Here is a 6000-nt window from a genome sequence, read left to right as displayed (position 1 = left end):
TATTCAGAAAAGCTCCGTACCTTGATTTGGAATTCCATGATCTGGGGATTTATCATGTATGGGCATTGGGCAGTGGACAAACCCCTCCTGCAAAGCTCCAAAGCAGAGAGGTTGCAAAAGGAAACTATAGCATGTAGTTTTGTATGTTATGCATCTACTTGTGTACAACATGAATACGTAACAATGAAAACAAAGTTCGGAAAATATATATCTGCCGGCGGTTCACGGTTATCTATATGGAGCATTCAACTCTTCAGTCTCAAGTTAGGGTATGGTGGAGAGGTTTCATCATGGTGCCCCTCTTACCAATAAACCAGACACTATGATATTTACAGCTGTAGCGCTTTCGTAGAATTGATATCACTGACAGGACATGTTTGTATGTCGTATAATTTGTATGTTGTTGTCGACAAGTAATCGGGATCCATGTCAAATTGTCAGTAGCTCATCTTTCTTTCGTACAAATAACAAGTGAGTACTGCTCAAATAGTCAGATGTTTATTTGGAAAATGCCCGGTCTCAGGGGTTGCCACGTGGCATCAGTTTATGATATAGATGATGATGGATCCAAAAGCAATTTCTGATAGAGATGATGTTGAGATGTTCAACCTAGTTATGTCTACGTCATTCTTGGTGCGGCAAACTTCAGTGAGTTTGGGTGGTCAAATGAATACAAGTTTGGGCCTATGGTCCAAATGAGTAAGGCCCACTTGAGCTGCATGCATCAATTCTCATTAGTTGTTTATCTTTATTTAGGATACTAATTAGGTTATATGCCTATAGTAAGGGCTATAGCCTGTGTCTGTATGGGCCGTTTCGCGCTTTGGGCTTAAATCTTAATTAAGCTTTGTATATATAAAACTTTATATTAATTCCATAAGATATAATATTTGTATCAGTTTATAATATTTATATTCATTATACAATATGATATGATATAAAAGATGCATATATATAGTTAAATATATAAATAATATCATGCGGCTGTGGACTGTCCAAACGGTTCGAATTAGATTTAATTTAGATTGGGTCCAACAAAAACCTGCTCCATTGGCACCCATATTCTTATCTTATGTCAATGGACCAGATATTGGTTTAATCTGAGTCAGTCCAATTCAAATCTAATAAATACTTTGAACATTGGACCATTATTAGGTATGGGCTGGTCCAAATTCAATATGTTTTATTGATCTGTCCAATTGGTTCAAATAATTTTGATTTGAACAGGGTCCAATCCAAATCTAATCCATTGATACCCTTAATTGATTTGGTAATTGGGATGTAAAACATAACACTGTTCTATTTTATTTCTAAAACCCAGTCCGTTGTATTTCCATAATTAACAAAAGTAAGAAACGGATTCACCTTGACCGTCTGGAGGCTGGAGCACAAGTCATGGCACAACATATATTCGACCATTTACCAGGTCTTTTGCAGCTATGAACTACCAAAATCACGTTATAATCGGAGTTGTAGATAAACCTTGGGGGTGTTTTCTTTTGGGATTTTGAGAGGGGGGAAAGTTAGTCAATAGGATTTTGGTTCCTATTGACCAAGAATTCCATGTTCTTTTTTCAGATTTATGTGGGGACCAAGGAAAGTTTATTTTTCTAGGTATCATGGTAAGTGGTATACATCTACTATATGGATAAATAACTATTCCATCTAGGCCCTATTCGCATTTCGGTAAATTACTTACCCAGGTAATTGTTTCCCAAGAAAGATTTAACCAGGTAAGTGCATTTACCCATGTTCTTTTATTTCCCATGTAAATAAGGCGATGACCATTTTATCCATAAAAATCCATTATTATAAGGGGCATTTTTGTCCCTTTCAAGTGTTGGCAACTTTCTCCCAATGTGAGAAAGTTATTTACCCACCTAGGAGGGTAAGTGATACACAGGAAAATAAACTTTTCCTGGTCCCCACATAAATCTAAAAAAAGAACATATGATTTTTTATCAATGGGATTTTGATTCCAGTGACCAACTTTCCCTCCTCTCAAAATTCAGAAACAGAACGTCCCCCTAGGCGGAAAGTTGCCAACACTTGAATGAGACAAAAATAACCCTTTTAATAATAGATTTTTATGGCTAAAATGGCCATTACCTTATTTACATAAGAAATAAAAGAATATGGATAAATGCACTTACCCAGATAAGTGTTTCCAAGAAAAACTTATCCAGGTAACTTACCGAAAAGTGAACGGAGTGTTGAAGGTAATATTGGGTTATTGTCCATACACCATAAGTTAATTGCATGTTTGGGAGGATTGCATTAATTGGTCTTTCCAGGTTTTTCATCAAATAAATATAATTTCATGACTTCCTAGGGCATACCTTGAAAGTTGCAATACTTCATGAAAGCCCTCCCAAACGGGCCTAGTTTCCAAACAGGTGTTTGATTTACAATAATACAAAATGTACTTTGGTATTCTAATAGTTACAAGCTTGTTTTCTTATCCTTTCAATAGTTTAAGCTAAGAGCCTAAGACAATTAACTTTCCAAGAATGGACCACTGAATTGCAAATTTGGAAACCTACGACTACGAAACAACATTGATGTGATGTACTTTCTCTCTCCCTTGCTGTCTGATCAAATGACGATATTTTTTATCTTCTTTGTGAAGGCATAAAATTCCAATCAATTATAGAAAAAAGAAAAGAAGGCCAATCCCCAACGTCGATCCCAGCTATATTGGTCTAATTAACCCATGTTCTCATTGGTCAGTCCATGATTTTTCCATTTCATCAAGCAATGGCCTCTCTAAGTAAATATAAAACATTTATTTATAAATATAATGCTTTAAGAGGTGTCTTTGATATTTCATCTCTCTTTATCTATATTGTTCCGCTTATGGGATGATTTCAAATCTGAAAATAAATAAATAAATATAAATATAGAAGTTGGTTCAGCTGTTTTGAAGCGTTAATAGCTATTCCCTCTCAAATGGAGATGTGCTTTTGTGCAATAGAATTGTTTCGAAGAATGAAAGGTTTAAAGCTAATTGAATCAAGCTTTAATTGAACATTTCGGACTCGAATTCAATTTGACTCAATTTTTTACTTTAGTGCTAATCAATTTCGAACTTCCGGGTAAGTTCAATTAGTTTTTCAAGCTCAAATTCAACCAATAAACTATTCGACTTGAAGGCTCATGGTTCTGCCTCTTATTGCAAAATACATTGCTTCACTTTCAATTAAAACTTTTTATTTAAACTAAAAAGCAAAATATGAGCCTGTCTCTTAATCTTTACACCCTCATTCGGCTCAAAAACTGTTACGATCGATCCATTTGACCGATGTTGGTAGTATGGAATGCTAATGTGAGGTATCCCGCATCGGTAGTATGGGATGCTATTGTGGGGTATCTATGTGCTTGGGTTCCTCTCTCTAACAGTTAGCTTTTAGGGGTGAGTTCTCTGAAGGCACATACAAAAACCTTTTATATAAACTAAAAAGCAAAATATGTTGCTTCATTTTCAATTGAGAAATCCTCATTGGGATTGTGCTTTTTGTTGTTGGTTAAAGTTGAATTTAGTGGTTGATTGGAATTTAAACTTGAAGTTAGCGGATCAACATGTTGGTTTGGTTTTTTATGTTTTTTTCTTTTTGAAGTTGTATTAAAGAAATTGGATTTTTATCTAAATTAAAAAGAAAATTAAACACACAATTATAATGAATTATTTTTAGTTTGTTGTTTTCTATTCATTTATAATATTGGAAAATTACCAAGGAATTTGATGTTTGTGTTTGAATAATTGATATTTGTATTAATATTTATTATTTATTTATTGTGCTAAAAAGGACAAGATGAGAAATGAAGTCATTCAAAAAACCTAGAAGACTACCAACAATACACGTAAGAAGAATTAATTGATCTGTTGCAAGTTGAAGGGGCTAAAAAGGTTCGGAGTAGACCAAAAAGTCATGGGTTAAATTAGTTAAAAATGATTTTGAGTGCAACTTAACAATAGATGTGACACTAAACAGATGGAATGATGAAACAAGATTCATGTTGTCAGCCACATATAGTTTGGATAAAGCTTTAAGCTATGTTTAGTTTCAAGGAAAAAGTAGGGAAAGGAAAGGAAAGTTAGAAAAACGTTCACAAATGAAAATTTGTACAGATTTCCCTACCTTTCCTTCCTTTTCCCTACTTTTTCCTTCAAACCAAACATAGCCTAAATGATGACAATGATGACAATTTCTTGTTTATTTCAAATGTGAAATAAAAAAAAAAAGCAGTGTTTACATGTTAAATTTAGGCTTAAATCCGGACCTGTGTGCAGATGCAAGCCAAGTCAAGCAGTACCTGTCATTTTGATTGATTTACTTTGTGTAAGAATTTAGCTCATAGTACATGAACTATAAAAACCCCCGTTAATGAATTTATTAACATTGAAAAAGTAGCCTGTATACATGTCTATATATGTATCGGTAGAGGGTGAAAATACCTGTAAATATAGGTGTATCGATATAATACGCTTAGTATTAAATATATCATATCGATTACTTTAAACCTTGATACAGTCTGATCAAACCAACCTATGCTAAAATCCCACATATGACCAGTCTATAGAGAACCTAGTTGGTTGTTACTTGTTATTGGGAGTTTTCTTTGAATCGTTATCCCATTCCTCCTTTTAGCCTACATCCATAGTAGCTTATGATGTGCAGAAAGCTCTCGACACAAAGAACCAAAGCTTCTGCTCCAGCATGCGCGATGCATACATAGAATGCTGATGGATTCACTCACGTAGGACTGTGAGTAGGACACAAGACCCTTAGCTATATCTATGATGCTGGAGTGGTGCATCGCCATTGGCCCAGCATGCATTGACTATTTGGACGATAATGGCTGCTTCAAAAAAGAACTCATCTGGATAAGAGAGGGAATATTAAATTAATTTTATGTTGAATAGTAATCTTACAGGCCAAAGATTGTATATAACTTCTATCACATCTGGGTGCGTGTAAGATTCGAGTTTACCTTCTTGAGAACATGTCAGTGATGAAGAACATATAAGATCAAAAATGAGAGTCCATATCTGCTGATGCACGCCTTTCTTTTGGTGCACTTATCCTGCACTTCCTATCAGTCTGTGACTACAGGTCTCCCTTAGTTTCCATGTATTATGTATGGTGACTATGGTCTTCTCTATTGTATGCATGGGGTATTACACACATATAATGCATGGGACACTTTTATGCAGGATATATAAGCAGAGGCTGCATAGCAAAAAAAGTGCAGCAGATCCCAATCCATTCATATTTATTAGGAATAAGTATTTTGCAGTTCATTGTAGAATTTTGAATTACAACCTCCCATAGTGTATTAGAAGTGCCCTCCCTCTTATAAACTGCATCCTGCCCGTGGATTTAGCATCAATTCACGGGGAGGATTCAATCCACCCCTAGGTGGAGGTAGGATTTCATAGGGGTGGACTGAATCATAAAAACCCCAAACTTTTAAAGTATCAAATCGGACCTTCATCATGAAGGATTGAAGGTTTAATGGGGTATGACTATTCGCCAAATAAATAAATAAATAAATACATCAAAGCATTGGTGTTATATAATAGAGGTATGCATTTATGTCTTTTCATTAATCAAAAAATTTACACCGTGATGGAGGGATGGCCACCGTGAATTTTATTTAATTAATTAAATAATGAAGAGAATAAAAACACTTGCAAAGGGAGGGAAGGATGTAGAAGCCTTGTCCTTATAAAAGATCCTCCTCCTCTTATAAATAAATACAATTAAAAGAATAAAGGAGGTCTTTAAAAATCTGAAAGCATATTTTCCATCTTCAAGTTTGCATAAATGTTATATATGAATTAATTTCCTGAATGTGATAATGAAGGAAGGTTTAATTACATAACAATAACAATATCAAACATGCTTGACAACCAAGTACCATATAAAGTCTGCCATTAGTTTATTAGGGCCTCTTTGCATGAACAAACTTCCCCATTTAAAAAGGTATCAGGTGCCT

This window comes from Nelumbo lutea, chromosome 1, assembly GCF_056320005.1.
Source record: "Nelumbo lutea isolate HS-2025 chromosome 1, American lotus-T2T, whole genome shotgun sequence".
Classification (NCBI taxonomy): domain Eukaryota; kingdom Viridiplantae; phylum Streptophyta; class Magnoliopsida; order Proteales; family Nelumbonaceae; genus Nelumbo; species Nelumbo lutea.
The sequence above is the reverse complement of the archived record's forward strand: the minus strand, read 5'-3'. Positions refer to the sequence as shown.